Here is a 26,282-nt window from a genome sequence, read left to right as displayed (position 1 = left end):
GGGGTGGTGTTCGTCGGATATGACGCTTGCACGCTTTACCTACAGTTTTTACAGATCTAAAAAGTGTCACATAGTGCAACAACAAGTTAAAGTTTGTTTTAGACTAATTTAATATGTTTTGTTAGAACTTGTTGTTTATGATGTTAGCAGCAATAACGTTCTGCGAGGTTGTTACTAAATTACAAATAAGTCTGTAATTTTTATATATTATCTATTAATGACGTTCCAACATAAAATATAAATAGTAAATATAACTAACTTAAAGAAAAAAAAACAAAAATTCAATTGAAAAGTCACAAATCATGAAGTGCTTCGAATACATTATTCCTTGCCGAGGCAAGAGAATCCAAGAATATATCAAATTTTAATTTGATTCCGTTGCTTTAAGAAAGAAAAATGCTGGCCGACCTTTTGTTCCACAGTGCGGCAGGTTGAAAGTTTTTCGATTTGACAAACGATCTGGACGTCGGACTTCCCATTTCACGCAAGACAACTTCTGGACAATCAACAATGTCATAGATCGGCTCAAATACAAACATTATATCAGATGTGTCGAATATTTAATGATCTCATTTCGAAAATGGTAATCTACTTCTACTCTACTATGGTAATCTACATACATAAATCTTTTTTGGATTCTCTCTATTCTATTGGAGTACACGATGTAACTGCCTCAGAAGGGTTACCATGCTGGTCTACCACGCAGTGGTCTCGGGTTCCCGGGTTGATACAAAATTTGGCGGAAGTGGAGTGCACCCTGTTCCTGTTGTATATTAACGATCTGCCCAAAATAATTGACGATCATTGCACTTTATTTGCTGACAATATATTAATTACTTTTCAGTAAAACTTCAATTCAGCTTTGCCAAATTTAGTACAACACCTTTATCGTACATATTTATTTGATATTATATTTTTTTAATGAGTTTAACTGTTTACCTCCATGGTCGAACGGTTACCATGCTAGTCTGTCACGCATATATCCCGGGTGCCATTCCCGGGCCGGAAGAAATGTTCGTATGGCCTACATTTGTTTCTCACTTGAGGTTGGGTGTAATTTGTGGTTGTCTATGTGTGTGTCCATGGCATCCGTGATACAGAGTATCCCTAGTGCGGGGCTATGAATGTATGCGTTATAAAAATTTTACCAGAAGACCATATACAGCTATTGCAAGCAAAACGCTTCTGACCACATAAGACGTTCCGATGACTTGAAATACCACCACGGGTAATATTTTTGGTGCTGCTATCATTTTTGCTCTCCAAAACAGCACAATAAGGTATTTTTCTAGGATTTTAGAAAATTTGCATGAAAGAATGACACAACCACACCGTACAAAGCGAAAATGGAGGACTGAGCTCAGATAGGTCTTTCGAGACCTATAGTTGGCACGCGTCAGACCGTGATCAAAATGTTTGAGTGCTTGAAGGGTTTTATTTGTCTAGATATAAAACCAGACAGCTGTGAAGACTTACATGTTATTTTAGCCTAGCCTTAGCGAAGTGAGAATACAGAAGCCTCGGTCCATAAGATTTATTGTAAGAAATATAATAGGAGGAAAAGACAAGGGTGTAACAAATAAAATGATATAAAGAAAAGATGCAATCATTGTAAAACACTTCCTATATAATCTCAGTACCCAGTACTATAAAAACCGACCTCAAAAATATGTAGAATCACATCTATTTGCCAAGTTTTTTTTGAAATCGGTTACCGGAAAGTGCGCAAACTCGGGTTCATCCCCTAGTTCGCCACTATACGGAACTTGATACAGGAGATAATAAAAATCGGTTCTCACTAGTCAAAGAACATTGAGAGAGAAAAACGCCTTGAATTAGAGAATAGCAAAATCAATCATTAAAATAATTGCTCCTTATTTTAAAATTTAGGCGCTATTAATAAAAATGGAATTTCAAGCGTGAACAGCCACTCTTAGAGGCGGATGATTTTCTTCATAAATAAATGGGACTCTTTCCAATAAAAAATCAAATCATGAAAATCGGTGCAACAAATACCGGAGTTATCGCGTAACATACATACAAAAAAAAACATACAGTCGAATTGAGAACCTCCTCCTTTTTGAATTCGGTTAAAAAGTAACTAACATAATACATATATAATTTTAATACTAATCGACTTCAAAGTTAAGAAAATGAAGGTGATTTATGATTTATGGCCACGTCCTCTCGTTTCAAGAATTTTTATGATAGTGACGACGGATAAAACAAACGAAACCACGGACCATTCAGAAGTTATTGGTCCGTGGTTTGGTATCGATACTACCTCAGTTCGAATTCAAATTTTTCCCGTGCTGATACGATTCATGCTTAGGTCGAACGGCAGGGACGCTGGCTTTATTTAAAAATTTGAAAAATGTATATCATATAGTATACGTGTTCTATGCAGTTCAGTTGATATATAAAAAAAATCATTGGTACATGTCAAGTACCTAGCGAATACAGCGGTTTTCTTGTAAAATTTCGAGGTAAGATGGTGTTTTTTTTCTACCAAGAAAATTTTTAAGGATCGTGTTTTCATACCGTATATATAGTAATTAGTGTATACCCTCAATTTTACTATATATTTTTTCCAAAGTGATTGCTTCAACATCTTCACTGTTATGTGGAATGAACCAAAGCCATTTGAGGTAGTACAGACTCTTAAGAGGACTGCTAACCTTGAACTGCCTCCGTGGTCGAACGGTTACCATGCCGGACTGCCACGCAGAGGTTCTGTGTTCGATTTCTAGGCCGGGAGAAATATGTGTATGGCCTACATTTATTTCTTTCGGGAGTTTGGGTGTAATTTATAGTAGTCTATGTGTGGTCCATGGCACCCGCGACACAGGGTTACCCTAGTGCGGGGCTATGACTGTGTTGTGCGTTATTATTATTTTTATTAATCTCCATACTACAGACCGCAGCTCTGACAAAGTTCAAAATTCCATCTTACATCTAGTTGGCGCTGATCAATGGCTAGAAGTAGTTTATAGTATATAAATGATCGTGGATATCGATTAATTCCTCTTTGATATAAAATGTAAGATATCAGTTTTTTCCTTGTAATATTATGTAAATATTGATCATGAGCGAAAATTATTTTCTGAACTTTGACAAATATGCGTGTTGATAGATGGCTTGTGTGTTTTTATTTTGAGTATTAATAGGTTTGACTTCGCATTTAGCCAGTGAAAGGGTTAGTAAACCAGAAGTACAGATTATGGAGGAGGTACGGAATTTGTATGAAAAAGGATATGGTAGGTTGGGTAGGTGTATAGCTATCATAAATAAATAAATCGATTTTTTTTCCGAAATAACGTTTGTTCGAATTTTCATTACACTGGAAATCGAATCATAACGAAACCGTTGTAGTTTCACGATATGTTGGATGATGTTTATCGCAAATACACGAATAGGTTCGGTTTGGTTAAAAAAAAAAAAAAAAAAAAAGGTTAAGTAAGGTTTAAAAGAAAAAACATTTTCCTCTCAAACTTACTTTCGACGTTATAAAAATTCGAGCTAACGTTATTTCTGGGAAATAATTTCGGACCGAGGTCAGTACCTTATAAACATCTTTGTTGCATGAATATAGTAAACTTGTTATGGAGATGGGGAGTGTGACACTGATACAAACTACTTAATAAATTGATGCTTCCTAACATGGGTAGATGGTGCTAATTCTAAACAAAGTAAAAGAATAGCCGGCACTATCGATAAATTCTATGCAATTGCAAATTAGAGTAGCTTTGATAAATTCCAGCTTGTCAATGTAAAAGAAATTAGTTACAAAAATAGTTGCTTGGCACTCGTCGTGACATCTGGTGTACCAATAATACCCGACTACAAAGTCTTGTATTGCGATTCGCGATTTGCAGTCGTCTTGAGTAATTGGTTCATGATAAAAAACTATTAATAAGCGCTTAGTAACTAGAAAAGAGGATGATAAAAAGAAGTGAGATCACGATGAAAGAGGTCAGGATCGTCACAGACCTCTTCGCTATGACTTTCAAAAAACTGTAAAAATGTTTAAATTTATATTGAATTGGTATTCAATTATTTTTATGTGAAATTACTACACTGTTTTGTTATAATTATTAATACAAAGATCGAACACTCAGAAAAAATTCCTTCGATCCGGCCGGATTCGAAACGACGTCTTCTAGCATAGCGTGTCAGATGCTGTAAAAACTAAGCCACGGAACGAACCAACGGATCTCACGAATTTTTTTATGTGATTTGTCGTATCTGTGTATTTGATTTTTCACCGACTTTTAGCCGTAGCGCCATCTATGACAAATCTTGTGAAAGTATTACGTCACCTAGTTAGATACCTTTACAGCTACCAGCCCCGTCTAGAGATGTCGCTATTCACTGTATTTAAATTTATGTGAAATTACTACAATACAATGATTGAACACTCAGAAAAAATGTTATTAATTTTGGTATTTACGAAAGATCTTTTGAATATTTCTATATGTTCTGTTATAGTTAATTAAGTAAAACTCCACTTAGGTTTTCTAATCTTTATTTCGATCAGCTCCGTACAAGCACAAGAGAAGAGAGTCTATCTTACGAGGGCTGCCAATGTGATAGACGTCATAGGGATATCCCTACTACAACATCCTTTCTCTACAATTAATCACTTACAAACAAATAGTTCTTATTTCTTAACCCATAACATAATCTTCACACCAACTCGGTTCAGTTCTTATTCTACTTGAACATCTATGATTATTTAGAGGCCTTTCCATACTTTCATGAATTACCTCAGTATTATTTTTCCCTGCAAAATCTTCTTCATTTTCTAAGCTATTTCTATCCATCTCCTGATAATCATTGGAACAATTATTTGGTTTTTTTCCTTTATTACTTTCTGTTACTATAACTTCTTCTTCAAAAGAAGATTGTGCAGGATCATTAAAGGTGCAGAGGAAGGTGCAAGAATCAAATGCCATCTATTCCTTCGATAAATTGTTCCCTCTGACCTTACAAAGTATGACCTCAGTTACTTTGCCTTTCTTTCAATTACACCGTATCTCCTTAAATCTATAATCCAGACTCTATTTCCTGTATTTAAATCACTGAATAGAACTGCTTTGTGTTTATTATTGTAATACTTTGCCATTTTATAACTATTGACATTCTTTTTGGAAATAAAGTCTTCGTGAATATTAGTGTCAACTTTTAATTTATCTGGATGCATTGGTACAGTCTCTCTACACTTTCTATTGAACTATAACTCGTCAGGGCTATAGCCACATTCCATAGGCGTATTTCTGTATGAAAGTAAAGCCAAGTCTATATCAGAATTCTTTTTTAACAGAGTTTTTGTAATTTTAACTCCGGCTTCAGCACATACATTGCTTTTTGAATAGTATGGACTGCTTGTTATGTGATCAAAAGTATAAGCATTGGCAAATTCCTGGAATTTGCTCATAAACTGTGTTCCACAGTCTGTTCTTACAACTTCTGGGATGCCAAATCTTGCAAAAGTCTTTACAAATCTGTATTACACAAGTTTCTTTTAACTCTTTTAATAAAAACATACCTATACATCTTGAGTAATAATCTATAAATAGAATATACCATTTCCCACCATACTTAAATAAATCTACACCATTTTTTTGCCATGCTCTTATAGGCATCTCTTCCACAACCATAGGTTCCTTTAAATTTATTCTTTCCTCCACACACTCAGGACAATTATTAATTAGTAATTTAATTTGGCTAGACAAACCCTTCCACTGCCATAAACCATACAGACTGCTTAGCCCACTCCCTACATTTGGTAATTCCTAGATGTCCCTTATGTAAGTCAATCAATGTTTGTTTTTGTAAACTACCCGGTATAAGAATTCTGGAATTATATAAGATCAAGTCATCTTGAACTGAAAAGTTCTGTCTATATTGGTAATAATCTGTTACATTCCCAAGTACTTTGCATTTCCGAGGCCAACCATTTAAAGTATAATCTCTCAATGTTATGCATTACTCACATTTTAATTGTTCTTCCCTTATTTTGTTTAATTTCTTATCTGTATATCCTCACCTAATCAAATTAATAGTTAATTCATCAGTACCTGTCTGTGTATCCTTTGGAGGCATTCTAGATAGTCACCTACTACTAAGGCCTTTCCTGGAACATAATTGACAATATAAGGATATCTCATTAACTGCAATCGAAATCTTAATAATCGCGGAGTTAAGTCATCCAGAGATTTTCTTTGTAATATTTGAACCAATGGCTTATGATCTGTTTCTAAAGTTAACTCTATACCCATTATGTAATCCTTGAATTTATTAATTGCCCAGGATAAAGCCAAACACTTTTTTTCAATTTGGGCATAATTCCTTTCACTATTGTTCAAAGTTCGACTTGCTTAACAAATAACCTCTCTACTGCCATCCTTACTTTCTTGTAATAATACCGCCCCTAATCCATATGACCTACTGTTAGCTGATATAATATTTTTTTTATTAGGATCATAATGTTTTAAGGCTGGACGTTCTGTATATTGTCTTTTATTTTATTAAAAGCCATCTCATGAACCATGTTCCATCTAAACTGCACTTTGTCTTTTAATAATACATTTAATTGTTCGAAGATATTAGTTTTATTTGGAATAAATCTACCGACATAATTAACCAGATCCAAAAATTGCATCAATACTTTCTTATTTATTCTTCTTGAACTGTTTTGTACTGTCTACTCTTTCAGGATCTAATGTAATCCCTTCTGCACTTATGTGTTCCAAATACGTGACTTTTTCAACCCCAAAAACACATTTTTCCCTTCTTTATGTAGTCTGAATAATACCTCTTTCAGTAATTTATTGTGACATTCTTTATCTTTCGTGTACAATAGTACATCATCAACATGAACCACTACTCCCTCTAAATCACTGAACAAATTGGAAAATTTCATAGAAAAATATTCTGGTGCACAGTTCAAACCTATAGGTAGTCGGTTATACATAAATCGCCCAAACGGTGTCAGAATTGTTGTTACCTTTTTTGACTCATCATATATAGGTATTTGAAAAAACCCAGATGTGGCATCAATTTTCGAAAATACCTTCGCACCCTTCAGCCTGGTTAAAGTTAATTCGACTTTAAGTATTGTAAAAATCAGCCTCAATATATTTTTGTTGATGGCAGTATAATCGTCACATATTCTTACCCCATTTTTGCCCTTAGGCACCACCACAATAGGTGAAACAAACATAGTTGGTTCTTCATTAGGTGATACAATGCCCTTCCTAACCATTGTATCTAATTCCTGTTTAACCTTGTCCAACAAAGGTATTGGTACCACTCTGGGAGCAGTCTGTACAATTGGTTTAGGATTGTCCACCAAAGTTATAGCAAATTCTTATCTTACCTTGGCTGGAAGGCACTTCTGTGTTCTCAGCCCTCGCTTATATAATATCATCAATAGTAAAATAAACATATATTCTCTTTCCCGTTACGAAGTCAAGAAAAAACTGACAGCTTTGTTGATTGTTGAGTGTTGATTCCACAGAATCGCTGTTAAAGTAATTACATTTATCTATAAATAATCAACAAGATTAGATTGTGTAATTTCATTTAAACTTATTTGTTATTCGGCTCTCCTATGTTAAGACCCTATACGCATTCAAAAGCAAAAATTAAGACGCACCTTTCATACAGCTCACATTCACACACTACATGTCCGAATCAGTACCATTCACAACACATTTAATACACACTCTCCACTTTTACATACACACCGCCAACTACACAGCATAGATTAATCTATAAACTTAATTAACCTACTCTTTAAATGTTGTTTCTTTGTTAAATTTCATTTTATTTGCTTCTTAGTCCCAAAAGAACAGTCTTATTGTACTAGTTTTGGGACTACAGAGTTTTATTTAGTTTACTTTTAAGCCATTTGTTTGTTACAACTAAGATTGATGCTTTCCCGCCGTGGTGGCAGCAGTACTATCCGCTAACACAGGTTGAATCCTTTTGTGGGGTCTGGATGTTGCCTGGCTGGTTAGCAACCAATCAATTACTTAAAACATATTACTGTAATTATTTTTATAATATTTGTAATGGCTATAAATAAAGTTATTATTATTATTATTATTATTATTATAAATTTAACTTTGAACACCCCCAAGTCATCAAAAATACCTGGATACATATTTTCTATTTCCTCTACCTTTAGTATATTATTTTTCATACCTATATTAAATAAGTTCAAAATAATATTTATTTTCTAATGTCAGGCCGCACTAAGATTGTTGTTTTCAAGTCTTTTATTACATACATTTTCCCGAAATAACAATGCCCTCTACATTTTAAATTCGCAAACATCCATGCCAATACTTGTAACAACTTACCATCCGGGCCTTTAATAACCTCTCCACAAGGAGTAATGTAATTACTCAATGATTTGACATAGAATAACGGTATAGCTACTATATCAGCTCCTGTATCAACAAAAAAATTTATAATTGTTTTGAATTTGCCAAAATATACCTCAATATCAGTCCTAAAATCAGCATTCGAACAATCAATGTAGTTTACTTTCTTCCAGTCCTTACAACACTTGGCATAATGACTGACTTTATTGCATTTGTAGCATTTAATCTTTGCCGCTGGGCACTGTTCTTTAGAATGCAATTTCCATTTGCCACACCACCTACACCACTTATTTTGTCTTTTCGCCATCTTATTCACTTCCAGATAATTTTCTTGTCTACACAACATTTTACTCTCCTCAGCTCTTCAGCCAGATTTGCCGAATTAATAGCCTCTTCTAAGGTCAAGCCGTACATGAGTTGTAATCTCTCGCTGGCTTTCCTGTCTTGCATGCCAACTATCAACCTATCTCTTATTAATCCTTTTCTCAGGCCTTCATACTCACATGTTTCTGTCAACTTGTACAAATCCGTGACATATTCATTGATAGATTCATTAATGCCTTGATTTCTTTATTATGAAAACTAACACGGTTACACACATTATAATATAAAAGTAACGGGACTTAATCGCGTAGTATTTTAGTCGGAAGCGGTCCGACTAGTTTCGACCATAATCGATGGTCTTCTTCAGGGGTTAAGTACAACGTTCGCGACCGCGTCACGTCTAGCACTGCGCGCTGCGGCTCTTTGCGCGCGCGCCGATGACGCAGTCCGCAGTGGGGAACTCGGGAGGCTGATACGTTGCGTCAGCGCGTCCTGGAACTCTTCTTCGCTACGGCTGTCCGTAGGATTGTTGTCGGGAACAATCCAGTACACAGAGCTCACCACATCCTTACCACTAACATCTGCAGCTGCATACCAAGCGCCATGAAGACACGGCTTCCAGGTCGATGGCAAGCTCCAGGTCGATGGCAAGCTCCAGGTCGATGGCAAGCTCCAGTCTCCGTCTCCATTAAAATTTGGTCGCCTACTTATTTCAATAGCCTCTCGGATTTTGCGGGGCACAAAATACTTCTCCCGCGCTAAAACCTTAGCTTTATCAAACCTAATGTAGTGACCAGCGCCGGAGCTCAGAAAATAGTCTGCCACCGCAGATCCATTGACATCCTGGTCCTTCATGGATCGGATATGCTCAGCTAGCCTAGTAGCCACGTTCCGTCTCGTTTCGCCGACGTAACACTTGCCGCAGTCACAGGGAACCATATAGACACCGGGGACCCCCAGAGGGTCTTTGTCCTTTGGAGAGCGAAGCAATTGTCGCAGCTGTGTGAGAGGACGGAATATTGTCTTGATGCTGTACCTTCGGCGTAACAAGTTTCCAATCACATCCGTCACCCCCCTGACATAAGGTAAGTACGCTACCGCTCTCTCTACCGATGCTGGTCGAGGCATCGTTGATGCATTTGCCACACGCCAACTCTGTTTCCACTTGTAACCGTTACCAGCCAACACGTCCTTCACATGATTTAGCTCAGCATCTATGTAATCTGGGTCGCAAAGTTTCAAAGCTCTATTAATGAGCGTCCGCGGAACTGAGGCTAAATGTGCCGGGTGGTGATGTGAATCCGCTCTAAGGTATCTATCCGTGTGCGTTGGTTTCCGATACACCGCATGAGACAACCGACCGTTATGTTCACGTCTCACCAACACATCCAAGAAAGGAAGAACCCCGTTCTGCTCACATTCCACTGTGAAGGTGATCTTCGGGTGAACGCTGTTTAAGTGTGCCAATAGCGACTCTACTCCCTCTTTAGGCATAATGGCAAATTCGTCATCTCCATAGCGCCACCAGTATCTCGGTTCGAATGGAATGTTCACCAGCGCAGTATCCTCAAACCATTCCATAAATATGTTAGCCACCACCGGATCTATCGGTGATCCCATTGCTACGCCGCCGATTTGTAAAAAGTAATCACCCCTCCACATAAAGTATCCCCTCGTCTGAGTGTATTGTATCAACTTCATATACATATAACTAGTCGGACCGCTTCCGACTAAAATACTACGCGAGTAAGTCCCGTTACTTTTATATTATAATGCCTTGATTTCTCATATTAAATTTCACTCTTTCAAAAGTTACATTTTTTTCTCGGATTAAAGTACAATACAAAGGCTTGAAGCACTCCATCCTAATTTTCCGAATCAGACAAGTTTTAACTGTTTTAGTAACTCTTCTGCCCTTCCTCTCATTAAATATATTAATAAATTTATTTTCACGTTTCCTTCGCGGGGGGTCATTGCCATTGATTTCCATATATCTAACAAACGATTCTTCCACGTTTGCCACTTTTCTGCTCGAAAATCAAACTACTCCGGAGCCACAACATTTTGAAGAGGATTTACTTTTTTCTCGGCCATGATTGCCACCATGCCACCATGTTCTGTTATAGTTAATTAAGTAAAACTCCATTTAGGTCTTCTAATCTTTATTTCGATCAGCTCCGTACAAGTACAAGAGAAGAGAGTCTATCTTACGAGGGCTGTCTATGTGACAGACGTCATAGGGATGTCCCTACTACAACAATATACTCAAGAGAATAGACACTGTGGATTTGGATCGTTTTTATTGTAAACGGCATAGAGTTGAATTTAAATCTTAAAATCTGTGGCCTTATACTGTTTAATACGCGGTTTAACGAAATTTAAGGCACACATTAATTAAGTTATCGACTCAACTACTAATTTTGAAGTAAAATGCACGTGTTACATTCAATTAACTCAGCTATGAATATTCATACAGCAATTTATTACACGATGGACATATTAATATCGATTCAAAAACCCGGTTAACATATAATTATTCACATATGGGATGTCACTATAGGAATATTAACTTTACGGCTAACCTTTTAGGGTGCAATTTCATTTGTATTAGTGAACTGATGAGTGAGAAAATGTATAGGTATAGCGTCTGGCACGGTATGTTAGAAGGCGTCGGTTCGAATCCGGCCGGATCGTAGGAATTTTTTTGAGTGTTTGATCTTTGTATTAACAATTGTAACAAACTAGTGGAGTAATTTCACAAAATATAATTGAATATCAATTCAATAAAAATTCAAAATACAGTGAATAGCGACATCTCTCGCCAGGGCTGGTAACTGTAAAGATATCTAACTGGGTGATAAAACTTTCATGGATTTCTCATAGGTGGCGGCGCTACGACTAAAAAGTCGTTGAAAAAACCAAATACAAAGATACGACGCAAGCACATAGAAAAATTCGTGAGGTCCGCTGGTTCGTTCCGTGGCTTATTTGGTATAGCGTCTGCCACGGTAAGCTAGAAGACTTCGGTTGGAATCCGGCCGGATCAAAGGAATTTTTTCCGAGTGTTCGATCTTTGTATTAATAATTATAACAAAGTAGTGGAATAATTTCACAAAAAATAATTGAATATCAATTCAATAAAAATGTAAAATGTATAAAGTTAAACAACGCATCTAAAACAATCGTCAATTTCCGTACAACCCAAATAGTTTAGAAAATATCATATTACATCCGTATTACGTCTCAGTATACGTTCCACTGCTGGGCTCTCGGGTCTCCTGTCGAAGGTGGCATAGGTCATCAACAACATGAAGGTCTCATTACGATGTTTTTCATTGACGTAACATCAACGGTATTGTAACAAAAGATTAATACGTACGCGACTTAGGCGTCCTCGGTGACTCTACGGTTTGCATTGTAAGCACTGGATGAGGAAATCCCGGATTCGATTCCCTGTTGGACCAATTTGGGAAATGAACTTTTCTAAATTGCTTCTCGTCTGGGTGTTCTGGGAAGTACCCCAGAGTGAATTCCGTTGCTCTGGTATTCATGGTGTAGGGATTTCTCAAGTTTGAGACCAGGCAAATGGTGTTATTGTCTGCCACATTATTATTATTAGAAATTCATAGCTTACTTGCCGCCACAGGGACTCGAACCGTAATAATATCAACTGAGAAACAACCTTTCTCCCACAGAACTGCCATCGCTCTTACATTACTCTATTGAATAAAATTAAATTTGCCAGAGAAAACACCTGTCAGTAATAACAATGCCCAACCCTCATCATAACGTGACAAAGAATTAGATGTTCCACATATACAATCAATATTGTACAACGTATATACATATAATATGTAACAACATCCCATTACATTTACATATATACATAATATATAATTATATGAATAAATCGAGTCCTTAGGTTTACGATTGGCACATATTGGAAATTAAACGATTTTCCACCGACATCAAAAAAGGTGGAGTTTTAATGGTTTTTAGTTTTATTGCAATCGGTTACAGGAAAGTGTACGAAACCGGATTCATCCCCTAGTTCGCCACCTTTAGAGATGGAATATTTTCTTCAAATTCTTATGGGACCAATACTGAGATACCTATCCTCTTTTCAACAAAAAAATCATCAAATCGGTTCACAAATCCATAGTAATCGTGTAACATACACATAAAAAAAACACGGTCGAATTGAGAACCTCTTCCTTTTCTCAAGTCGGTTACAAATAGTTCCATTTCCAGTTCGTTGTTATGTTGGTACTACTGAAAACAAATATTGAAACAACAATGGGATTGAAATAAACAAGATGTTGCAATAAATACATTAATACAAAGTACAAACACAAAAATATTCCTCGATCCGGCTGGAGTCGAAACAGTGCCTTCACCATACCTTGGCTGATGATCTCCCAATTGAGCTAACCAACAGACCTTACGAATTTTTCTGTGTGCTCGTTGCAGATCTTTGTTTCTGGTTTTTTTTGCCGTCACTGACTCTATCAAGTATTTCTATCATCATTCAGCCGTACGACACCCACTGCTCCGACCCCCAACGATCTCCACGGCGATCAGTCCCGCGCTGCCTGCAGTATTTCTAAAGGCTTACTTAATTAAAAACAAAGTTTTTCAGTGAATACGGTACCATTTTATTTAGTACTTACGAGAGTTGAGCAGCGTCATATTTTTCTCTAATGAGAAGCTTTGACATTTTCACTTGCAGAGAAATAGGAGTACCAATTACAATTATAATGAATTAAAGTGAAATACAAAAGTGGGTCATAAAAATATCATCAAGATGGAAATCCAGGCTCTTTGTTCGTAACAAGAGTGCGGACTCCAAACAAAGGCTCACTTTTCTATAAAAAGGTCAAATTCAAATTCATTTATTGCTTTGAATATGGTAAGCAAAATATTCGATGTTTACAAAATGCTGTTTCACATATTTAGCCATTTATGAAAAAAAGAACATCACAAAAAATATAATCTATATATATATATAAATATGAATGTATTTATGTTTGGCTCATATGCATTCCATTATTATTTATCTGATTCTTATGCCCAAGTTCGTAAAAGTTTCTGAACTGTTAGATAGCTAAGGACATGTATAGTATACATAAATAACTATAAATATACTTTCAGTAGCATTAGAACTCAGTGTGAAAGAGTTCGTTTTTGCCACCAAGCGCTAATGTCACCATTACTGCGTTTCGTTTCGGTTATTAGTGAAATTACAGGCACATGGGACTTTATGTCTCAGGGTGACGGACGCAGTGGCAGTGCCAAGCTCTGAGTGCACTGCAACTGCTATATGGATAGGCGTGTCGCTTACCGCCAGGCGCACGACTTGTTTCGTCCCGTCACGTGGTAAAATAAAAAAAATATATATGTCAGCTATATGTCGCACACTGAAAATGACAACGTCACTCATTGACCTACTAAACGTCACTGTACAAAATACTATTTTTTTTAACGTCATCTTGGATTTAAGGATTTAATTTTTTGGACTTACGAACTTTATAATACAAAAATCCCCGTGAAAGTTGTTTCCCAGAATTTGCTACATGACCATTGACTTACAAATAAATGGACGACGGGTCTAATACAAAAACCACGAAAAAAATGTCCCAGGTCAACCTATTTAAACGTAGTGACACATGTAAAGGAATATGAAAAAGCTAAAACGTTGAATTTAAATTGTAATGTCATCGCAATACTGTCTAATTTTGCTTGCTTCGCTGTCAGTCGAACAAACGAAGACTAAAGCGTGAATGGCGCTCTGTATACGATTTTAACGCCCTATAAGTTCGGACACTTTTTAGCGCGGACCCGACGTCCATATAATTGTAAGTCAATGTACATGACGTAATAACGTTATGCTGTATAAGGTGAACGGCACATAGGAGACAGGGGATACTGACATTTTATTTTATAGTGACAGGCAGAGCAGTGAAACAATTTACTAGTAAGTACTTAAAGGATATTGTCATTTTCTGGATAGTGTCGTTTTGCACACGTTTTACATTAAGACTAATATAGTACAGGATTGCTAAGCCAGATCTACAGTGATTAGTGGATAATTTGTAGAGTAACTCTGTAATAATTTGTAAGATTGCATGGTAGAGATTTCTGTCTAGCCATAAGGCCGCCGATGTATCCTTCATGTCTTTGTGTTGTCTCTGTTTCTTTCGTGTGTTATTTTATTCTATGCTGGTCCAATGGGGTTGGGGACTTAACATGTTTTCAGTGGCAGGCATCAGCCGGGTACAGCTAGTGTCAAGTAAAAAGCTGTGTTTAAATTTAATACACATTAAAGAATTCTTTCAAATATTAACTTTATCATTACAAATGAAAGAAACTTTTTCGTAAAATTGGAGTCAATTTACAAAATTATAATAACGGAATTATAAACGTTGTCCCGCACTAGGGAAACCATGTATCGTGGATGACATAGGCACACAAATAAACAAGTACAAATTACACTCAAACTTAAGAGAGAAACAAATGTAGGCCATACAAACATTTCTTCCGGCCCGGGAATCGAACCCGGGATCTGTGCGTGGCAGACTAGCATTGTGACCGTTCGACCGTGAATGCAGTTAAACATATTATAAAACATAATATCAAATAAATATGTACGATTGTGTTGTACTAAATTCGGCAAAGCTGAATTGAAGTTTTACAGAAAAGTAATTAATATATTGTCAGCAAATAAAGTGCAATGATCGTCAATTATTTTGGGCAGATCGTTAATATACAATAGGAACAGGATGCACTCCACTTCCGCCAAATTTTGTATCAAACCAACTTAATTAAATTAAAACCTAGGTAATATCTTTCATTCATAATTGTTGTACAGTACAACTACATATTTTCCTATTGTCTAAGACTTGAAACTTGTAAAGGGCCTTGAATGCATTTTATTTGAAAAAACAAATGTTTAAAATTTAGATCTGAAAAAATACTTTATTTCCTATTAGAAATAAAGCATAAGTACATGCAGTCACAAGACTTCAAACCATTGACATTCCTACTGAATATCGATCTTTCTTCCACTGGGTTACCATCGCTCTTAATGCAATTGCATAATGAAATATTCATGTTCACTTCGGTAACAGTTTTTACACGGAAGTATGAATTAGCTTTTAGAAATATTTTAAATCAAATGGCAGCAGTCGTAATAATTAATTGCCGTCATAAATCTTTAGAAAATAATAATGGGGGATTCAGCGCAGCCGTTTGGAAAACCACGTCGGGTCTTCTCGGCATCCATACCACAAAGTTTGAAAACAAAGGTTTATCAGTTTACCCGTTATGATATACGGAGACAAGATGTGGACACTCATGATCCACCTAGTCCACCATTTAAAAGTCGAAGAACCAATAACCGATGGTGAAAACGGGTTCTTGAGTGGAGACCACGGTTTGGCAAATGCAGTGTGGGAGGCAGAAGACGGATGCTGCAGACCGGGCGTAATGACGCATATTAGGATACACCTATGACTAGAAGTGGACTTCTTTAGGTTGATGGTGATGATAATCAAGACATTGAGTTTATTTCTTGTTCATAATCTCCAAATTCTTCTCGAGATAGATAAGTAGGGGATTCGAATCATCGACTACTCAATTAAAAAGCTTTCCTTCCTACTACAGCTCCCCACGCTAGAATAAGACTAGATAGACAAAACGTTACTATTACAACCAAAAATTTCTTCGTCCGCCTTAAGAGATAATCGCCAACATTTAAATTGTTTCTTCGGAGTGCCATCGTGGTAGATAAAACAAAGTCCTAAACTCAACATTCTGCAAAAAGTACTTCGCTTATACATTCATAGAAAACCTAATTTGAATAGCAAACTCAAAAATTCTGTTACATCAAAAATTTTGTAAATAAAGTCAGCGGCTTTTGTTTTTCTTTCTGGAACCAAGAAGCCGATTTTGTTTGACTTTTCCATTATATTCGTACAACAGCTTTCATTTTAAATACTTATACAGGATGCAACAAAAAAGGTGCAGTGATATTTTTGTAAATATAAAACTGAACGTGATTCTAATTTGCTTTTCTGATTTTCATTGTCCACAATCCATGCATTTTATATATCATCATCATTCGCGTGTGCGCAAAGGGTTTATTAGGCCATAGTCCGCCACGGTGACCAAATACATACAGAGGACTTACATGTTTTCCAGTGGTCGTGAACCTTTGGCGAAAACCGGGGATTAATCATGATTTTTGTTTTGTTGAATATCATGATGTTTTGAAAATTCATATACTATTTTTGGGAAAATAGGTACTCTACTAGTTCGTCATTGTTCATCGAACAAACATAAAAAAATCTTTTAATCCGACTGGACTCGAATCAGCGACTATTGTCTCACCACTTTTACCAACTGAGCGACAGATTGAGTCAGTAGACCTTACGAATTTCTTTTAGTAGCAGTCGGGCTCCTTGTGAAAGAGTTCGTCCAGAGTGGTACTGCCACCTTACCTATTTCTGCCGCCAAACAGTAATGTCAGCGTTACTGTGTTCCAGTTTTGAAAGATAAGAGCACTGGTGAAATTACAGGCACATGGGATTTGTCAACTTATGTGTCAGGATGACGAGCGCAGTAGTAGTGCCCCTCTGATCTTTGCGGGTTATAAACCGCCGCTGAAAGCTTATAGCTTTTAGTGATACTGCAAGGCACCTAGTGCAGACTGTTATATTGGGTTTTTAAACCATGATGTTTTCTTATACCGCTAGCGAGAATCGAAGCTATTAAATATTCACAAATGTACTAAACTCTGAAATTAATGTCAAAGGTACGATGCCAAGGGGATCTGAACAGTCGACATGTTCTTTTTTTTAAGAAAATGGAGCTGCGCTGGACCACTACCTTGCCTTGGAGCAAAGGTAGGATCTACGATAGAACGAACTCTAGAAGATGCCTTTTCAGTTGCCCCATAAAGATACTCGGGTTGTACAAAACGCTCGAAAAGCTCGAAAACACCGTCACAGGCAAAGAATTCCATTCCAGGACTATGAGCATAAAAAAATGACGAAAAGCGCTTAATTAGTATATAGAAATATCGACCAAGTAAAGATTATATCCCGCCGTACTCTTTAGTAGCAGTAGAGCTTCTTGTGAAAGAGTTCGTCCAGGGTAGTACCACCTTACCTATTTCTGTTATCTTACCTATATATTAAGGCATACAACTTATTCGTCCCATCACTTGATGTAATAAAAAACCCTGGATGTCCGATGGTAAAAGGAGGCGGGCGGAATGAGCTGATGAAACTCATGGGCACACTCACTGTAGTGTATTCTATAGAAAACCGACATTTCTCGTTTGAGAAACAATCGTTCGTAACGCTAACAATGATTGAGTAAAAACTCAGATGAAATAGGCAGATGACTCAACTTCACTGACGATTTGATGTTCAATGGAAAGTGGAATACGTGGAAAATCGTAATGCAGCGTTCATATGCAATCACCGCCCTAGCCACATCCAAGATCAAAGATCTGTAATAAACGCAAAGAGAAATTCGTGAAGTCTGCTGACTCGATCTGTAGCTCAGTTGGTCAAGCGGTTGCCCTAGATTGGCAAAACAGACACATGTTCGAGTCTTGTCAGATCGAAGAAATTTTTGTGTGTTCGATTTTTGCCTTTAATAATCATGATATAAAGTAATATTCCATAATAATAATATGCCAGTTTACCACATACTGATTTTCTGGTGGTAATTAGAAAATTCCCTATGAGTACCAGAGCGAAGGAATTCACTTTGGGACAATACTCTGAAAAAATTAGAAAAGTTAATTCCCCAAAGTGGTCCTATCTTGGAATTGGGAGAATAAGACTTATGATCACAGGCTTGCTCGAAGTTATCATATAATTATATTATAGTAATTAATTAATTGTTTGTTCTTAATTAAATATAGCTAAGCAATAATATAAGGGAAGTATTCATAAACAACATGCCTAAAATACATAGAAATAAAAAAGTCGGACCACTTCGGATGTCGCTTGTGCACTAAGTCCGATTCAAATCCGAGGAAATACGAATATCACTTGTACTTAGGGATAAAATGATCCCTGTGACATTTCGGACCGTTATTTCTCGGATTCCGAACTGGGTGTCTAGTCTCGATCTCCGTCCGACATCCGTCCGAAACAATTACTGCCAAATAAGCAGTACTTGACCAAATGAAAAGACGCGTGACGCGAATGAAGCTTCATACTGGATACTTGTCTTTTAATTTTGTCGAATATTACTTATTTGACAGTAATTGTTTCGGACGGATGTCGGACGGAGATCGAAAGTAATACGAGTCGGACGTAGTACGCAAACGCTCGAGTTTTAAGATTAAATTTTGTAACTCTATTATGTTTGTATAGTAATTAAGATTTCTTTTTTATTACTTATTAATATTACCATAGCTTCATTTACGTTTCTTTTACTTGTATTAGATGAGGTTACACGGATTTAATGTTTCACGATTTTCATATAATATTTAATATGATAAATTCGAGATTTAATCGGTTATAAACATATTTTATTTATCTCGGTGTTTTAAAGGTCTTGTAACGTCCGTGATCTCGAAAAGATTCATAGAAGGGACTAAGTCCCTTCGAGACCACAGACGTGACGTTGCCACACGTCCGAAACGTCTAAAATAGCTACTAAAATAGTAGCAGTAGAGCTTCTTGTGAAAGAGTTCGTCCAGGGAAGTACTGCCACCTTACCTATTTCTGCCACCAAGCGGTAATGTGAGCATTTCTGCGTTCCGATTTTGAAGGGTAGGTGCTGATAAAATTACAGGCACATGCGACTTGTCAACCATGTCTCAGGGTGACGGGTGCAGTGGCAGTGCCCCTCAGGTCTTTACGGCTTATAGCTTTGAGTGGCACTACAACTGTTATGAACAGGCGTGTCGCTTACCACCAGGCCTACGACTTGTTCGTCCCGTCACATGGTGTTATAAAAAAAACACGTCTAAGTCCCGATTTTTTAAAATCATACAATTAGATTAAGTATTATTAAATAAATATATGTTTAGCGGGAATCGAAACCGCAATCTCTTCATCCAGCGTCCACAGATCAAATCGTTGGATCACTGAAATCGTCGAAATATTATTTTCTGAACCAGTACAGTGTCAAATTTTCGTTGCATCTTGTATAACCAATTCTTACTATATCAAGTTAAATTATGCTCAGTGACTCGTATATTTTTGTACCGCTTTCAATGGCCTCTTATTCCCAAAAAAAAATTACACCCTCCAGCCGATGCGATTTCTCGGAATAATCACCCAAACTGAACATGTAGTCAGCTGTCCAATTACCCCCGCCGACAGTGTTACTGGAACAGTGACTCGTAACACGCTTTCATTGCTGTGAAATATCAAAAACAAACTGTTTCTAACTTTTGTACTGTAGAACTGTCTACAGTACAAAAGTTAGAAACAGAAAATTTGGGCTTATTTCCGTTATTAATGTTCTTGGTAAACTGAAATGTGATTGCTGATCTCAATTTTCTTTGAACTTAATAAAACTTAAATTGCTAAATTTTGACAGCATTGTCTGTGCTCATTAACACGTTCCAATTTTGCTGTACAAACAATTTTGTTTTCAACTTTCCAAGAATTTAATAACTTATTTCTGTACCTAGTCAAAAGAAGCAACAACACAGCTTGCATCCTTAACGTGGTGAGGTTAAAAACTATTTTGTACTGTATAAAGTAATCCTCTCTATTGTGAAGAGAAAAACCTAGTCCACTAAGTAGTTTAGCGGAGAACTTTCACGTTAAAATATAATTTTAAGCCAGGGTTTTAATTCAATTTTTAAATCGGCATTGCCGCCACATTCTTTCATTTACTAACAGGGTTTATTTCATAATGCATAAAGTTCCAAATGTTATTATTTTCCGCTCTGTATACTCGATGACATATTTCGAGAAACGCTGAAATGAAGGTTGAATATATAACAACAACATTCGTATGAACCACTGACCATATAACAGAAAGTTTAATCAAAAAATGTTTTGAAGTCTTTTTTTTTATGCAACACGCTTATCCATAGCTGTTGCAGTGCTACTCAGAGCTTTAAATCACAAAGGTCTGAGAGGCACACCGCCCGTCACCCTCACACATACGTTGAAAAGTCCCATGTGCCATTTCACTAGCACCCTTATCTTTCACCGCCTCTACGCAGCAATGATTACATTGCATTGGCAGTACTTCCCTGAACGAACCCATTCACAATGAGCTCCACTGCTACTAAAATTACATTGCCATAATATAAATTTTAATTCATTTGTGGTGCGAGTACCAACTCAAAATCTCGACCTTCATGGCGGTGGAGTTTTGGCCGAAGGTGTCATGTACCGACGTTTTCGAGGCCGGCTACCGAACACCCACTTGGGTTTTACATCGCAGACAATACGTGTAAATATATTAGTAATTAGTGTTTGTTGTATTGTTATGTGTGTTAGTTCACAAGGTATACAGGGTGGAAATTTGTAATGCCACTCCTCACTCAATTTGTAAACCACAAAGTACTCTAAATACTGGAGATAGAAATTTTTACTTAAAGGAAACATTCCTTTATATTTTAAAAGAAATAAAACTGCATTCTTAGATTTTCGAAAATTTCTAGCAATACGCGGGAATCGAACCGCTTTAATCTGAAAAAAATGCACCCTGCACTTTTATTGCATCGATCGATAGGGTTAATTATAAGAATAATAAAATATAAATAATCTCTCTCACAAAATTGGTTAATTAAATGAAAAAAAAAACATGAAATATTAACGTATTTTAATAAAACGAAAAAAATGGTAATCTAACTAATTAGTTACTCGAAATGAGCTCCATTTTCTTGGATACACAAATTTAATCTTTTAACGAATTCATTTTGAAGGCTGAGGTTCAGAATACGATTTGTAATACAATTCATCACAACACGTTATTAAAAGTTACTCAACCTAACCTGAATATAAATAAATAAAATTACATGCTGTTATATGTGGCCAGTGGCTCATTTGAATATTGTTGGCATAATTCAATCTTTCATTAAGCGTTTCTCTAAATATGTCCACATGTGTACGCTCGAGAATGATTATAAAAGTAAGAAGAAAACATTTTTTTTATGTTTGTTAGATTTTCAGACAGACTTCTTGATGGAAAGAGGTAACTATCGCCTCTAGACTTTTTTGATGACAATTGAACGCATGTCACACTTGGCCTACGTTAACCGACATTACGACCGACGATGATAAATGCCTCGGCTGCCCCATAAGAAAACCTAGTAAGTGTTTTAGACAATAAGAGCCCAAAAAACTGAAATCAGGGTTGCCCTTAAACCAATTTCCTGTTAATGTAAAAAGCAATAGTATGAGGTAGTGTTCCTACCAATCAATGAAATTATTAATACAATTTGATTTTGTTTGACAAATTAAATTAATAAATCGACTAAGACTTTGAGTATCAGTAGAGTTTATTACCATTAATTGCCAATTTAAATACTTAGTAAGACGCTTTACCTTTACCTTTATGTTAAAACGTAGCAAGTCTTAAAATTTGATATATATGTTTTGAATTGTTTAAAGTAACTAACAAGATTTTACACAAGAGCAGGAACCCGTCTAGGTGTGCCTTATTAAGTATTAATGTCTCAAAATCTCTGATAAGTTGTAGAATTTTGAAGCGACTGTTACCGCAATTGGGTAAGTACTTATTATGGGAGTAGTATTCCGTTAAAAAAAATATTTATTAAAAATTTGTCGCTTACTAAATTTTGCTCTGGAGCAGCCGGCCTATTCACTTCAGAGTGATGAGTGAGCTTTTGTGAGATGATTGTTTTCTGGAAACATAATAAATAATAATACTTACCACAATTATACGTTGCCGACTAAGATACACCTAAGTTGTGTGGGGAATGCGCTGGTACTTCCTATTGTTAAATACGGAAAACGGAGTTGCCTTGTGGCAAAAATAGATAAGACAGTAGATCATCCCTACCAGAAAGAACAAGTTGTCATCATTAGGACATTATACGATCATTAACACCAGTATAACCGGTTAAGCATTAAAGTACAAAATGCCGCAAAAGAAATATCATTCCCTTTAAAGTAGCCGACGACTTGCACCAACCATTTCCTTTGTCATCAAGATGCTATAAATCTTTTGACGTCACCAGAGACGTCACAATTCCTTTCACATTGTTTCCGGGTGAATAGGGCCGTCATATAAACGATTGCCTTCCAGATGTTTCGACGATTGTGAACGGTTTTGTTACCTGAAACAGAAGGAATATTTGTTATGATTAGACAGGCTTTGTTTGATATACAAGACATGGATAATATTATATAGCGACATACAACAATAAGTTTAAAATTAGTTCTAATCCTAAATAAATGACCTTGTTATAATTTTAATATTAATTATCAGAGCAAGAGAACAAATCATTCAACTACAATATTCAAGAACAAAATGTTATTAGGCGACTAATGATGGCAGGTGTAAAGAACATTTTTTGTCAATGCTCATTACTTAAATTTATTCTGTCCACGGCCGTAATTGGAATTTAAATAGGTAAGCAGATAAATGGTTTATGTCGGAATAACTACTTATTTGGCCAATTATTACAAAGTTTACAAAGCACCTAACGCTACGTATGATTTATGATTAAAAACTGAAGTATCGAGTTTTCGCGATTGATGCACATAGAAAATTAAATTATTTTTTCAGATCTATATCGCGTGTATTTTTCTTTTTCAAATAAACCAACGTTTCCGGCCTTTACAGGGGGCCTACCATAACCATTACAAAAATTATGATGTTAGTCATATTCGTACCATGACAAACCTGTCAACCAAGTAATGTATTATTGCTAAAGTGATTGAAAGAACGATTGATTTCCCAATATTGTCTATTCCTTACTAAAAATAGGGAAGAAATAACGCTGTATGAAATATATAATGCCATCTCTTTCTTTTTTGATGTTCCGAATCACCTTATCGTAGTGTAATGTTTAAGTACTAAATGGTATAGAAAATGAAACTGTTTTTCCGGATTTAAATCGCGGATGTAAACCGACGTTTCGGGCCCTTTACAGGTCCCATGGTCACGATTGACTGAGGTGGTACAGTCTTCAACCAGTTATGTCTAATATTGAATTAATACTTAGTGGTATTTACATTTAGAAAATTATAACCGTTAAGAGAGAAAAGTATGTAATAATAAAATCTATTAAAATTACGTTGTTTTCAACAATTTTTCCGCATGTTCATAAAGAAAAATAAATAAAACAAGCTGAGTCTTGATAGTCCCGTCGTGAAATCGGAATTATAGTCTAGTGTCAACTGTTAGCGTCGCCAAGGAGCATATAGATGTCGCTGTCATAATTTTACGAAATAAACATCGAGTATTTTTATTTAACGATAAATGATTTCCTATGTACTATTAAATAAAAAAATAAACAAAATACTGAAGAGATTTATATAACTAAATAAGTTCAACTTAACTTTTAGGTATTACAAATCAATATTTGGACAATAAATTCGAAAATAATATTGTTTCCATCGCTTCTGAGTAACTATTTTTTTATTAACTATATATTTATTTTCCGAAATTCAGCTGTTAAATGGCCAGCCAGATCGTGTGATTTAACACCACTGGATTATTTTTTGTGGGGCTATCTTAAGGACAGAGTCTATACGGAGCCAATCGAATCGACTACAGCCTTAAAACTCAAAATCCGTGATGTGATAGCCGAAATAGACCCGACATTTTGCCAAAAAGTGATTAAAAATTTTGATGAAAGAATCGACTTCTGTCAGCGTGGTCGTGGTGGACATTTGCCAGATATCATTTTTCATTCATAATTGCCGAACTTTTCTCTTTGTAATACAATAAAAATTTGAATCATCTTCATCTAAATTTTTTGTTTTATTTTGTTTTAGAAAACAAAGTTCTTGTTGAAAGACCCTTTATTTCAAGATTGTTAAATTTGACATACACAATATTACTATAATATTAAGGTCGCGTCATAGTACGAACTGAGTGAATGAATAGTTACAAAGCTGCCAATAAAACATCTTACTTTTAACATTATAATAAGCTTACTTTAAGCGCGTCATGGTACGAAAATTAAATTAAAAGTTAAGGTAATATTTTTTTAAGAGGTTGTGGTAGGCTCCCAGGTCCCATGGCCGACTCAGCCGTGAAGCCGTGAATTAGACTTACTACGCGAATGCGAATGTTTGCAATCTCTCTCTTCAAATAAAAAATCATTAGGGATGGCACAGTTGTATAAATAATTAAATAATGGTAATTGAACAAAATTCAGACATGACATTAAGATTAGTATTATCAATAACTTAATAGAATTTCGGGGGCAAATATTAATTAATTATGGTAACAGTAAAATAATTTGCGGTGAAAATCTTAAAAACCATAAAACATGTCTTTGTTTGTTAACATTATTTATTTTATAATGAATTTGATTTTCTTAACGCTCATAGCCTCGTGCTAGGAAAACCCTGTATCACGGGTGCCATTAACACACACAATACAACCACAAATCACACCCAAACTCACGAGATAATTATAAATGCAGGCCATGCAAATATTTATCTCTGCCCGGGAATCAAATCCGGGACAAACCAGCATGGTAACTGTTCGGCAACGGGGGCAGTTTAGTTATACTTTGGAAAACTGAGCAATATGCGTTAATAACGTATAGTATTATCAGAGGCTTACTATTATCCAATAAATCGAAAATCCTTAAGAACACTCCGAAGAAGAAAAGAAACTAAAGCAGGAACCCGGTCGTCAATCATAATACATCGTACTTAACCCCCCCATCATCCCAACAAAGGGATAATGTTATCCCTTACTCCACAGGTGTATAATAGTACAGTTAAGAATATAGGTATTACATCTTTTGTTCAAAGTATTATGTTGCGAACATTACAGAGACATTGTTTTAATATAACATGTCAATCATCATTGTTACGCGGTACAGTGTATCCTGAGGGAGAAAGCCGAACGCCAGCGTTACTATTTATGAGTGATTTATGAAATACTTATTAAAAGGCGTATTTTATATGTCATATTTAAATCATACTGTATAACAATTAAATGATATTACGACTTTTACGTAAATTATCACTTATACACATACACGTGACTAGTCTTTCTTTTTGAGATTCTAATTTGTAATAATAATAATAGCGCCCACACTCAAAATAGCCTCGCACTACTTATAAAAAATACCCATTGCACTAACTGAATACGTTTTTTTATGATACGAAGTGACGAAATGAACAAGTCATGCGCCTGGTGGTAAGCGACACGCCTGTCCATAGCAGTTGCAGTGCCCACTCAGAGCTTTAAATGTCCAAGATCACCTTCAGACATAACTTGACAAGTCAAAAAGTTCAACAAGTTCAAGTTCAACACCTTAACGTAGTAATGAAACTATTTTTCCGGATTTAAATCGCGTATATTTGTTTTTTCAAACAAACCGACGTTTCGGGCCCTTTACAGGTCCCATGGTCACGGTTGACT

At 36.0% G+C, this 26,282-nt stretch overlaps 1 long non-coding RNA gene across 1 annotated transcript in view; it reads right to left on the bottom strand.

Annotated features, from left to right (window-relative positions):
• Positions 1-22,981, bottom strand: part of LOC113230548 — a 28,738-nt gene extending 5,757 nt beyond the window's left edge. Inside the window, exon 1 of the long non-coding RNA XR_003310507.1 lies at positions 22,863-22,981. This is a non-coding gene — a long non-coding RNA (uncharacterized LOC113230548). The remainder of the gene's footprint in view (positions 1-22,862) is intronic.
• Positions 22,982-26,282: the final 3,301 nt, after the last annotated feature.

The sequence above is a fragment of the Hyposmocoma kahamanoa genome, unplaced genomic scaffold (assembly GCF_003589595.1).
Source record: "Hyposmocoma kahamanoa isolate Upper Pololo Valley unplaced genomic scaffold, ASM358959v1 63, whole genome shotgun sequence".
NCBI lineage: Eukaryota > Metazoa > Arthropoda > Insecta > Lepidoptera > Cosmopterigidae > Hyposmocoma > Hyposmocoma kahamanoa.
Note: the sequence above shows the minus strand (reverse complement) of the source record. Positions and strands in the feature narration are given on the sequence as shown.